We start from the raw sequence: 260 nt of genomic DNA on the forward strand, positions 1-260 counted from the left end.
CCATTTCTTTTTTTTTTCTTTTTTCCCTTTCCAACTACTTTTTTTTATGTTAGCAACTCTTCATTTTTCAACATTTGTTAACTTTCATCTTTTACATTGACGTTTTATACATATATTCTTCATTTTGGGACTCCTTTCGCTATATTCAATTTGATTTCTGTATATATATATATATGAGTTTGGCTTTCTTTACAATTTTGGGATTTAGTGACTTCCAACACACAGACCAAAAGACACTCGGGACCAAGTGGATCACCCTG

Source organism: Ailuropoda melanoleuca, unplaced genomic scaffold, assembly GCF_002007445.2.
Source record: "Ailuropoda melanoleuca isolate Jingjing unplaced genomic scaffold, ASM200744v2 unplaced-scaffold7618, whole genome shotgun sequence".
Taxonomy (NCBI): Eukaryota; Metazoa; Chordata; class Mammalia; order Carnivora; family Ursidae; genus Ailuropoda; species Ailuropoda melanoleuca.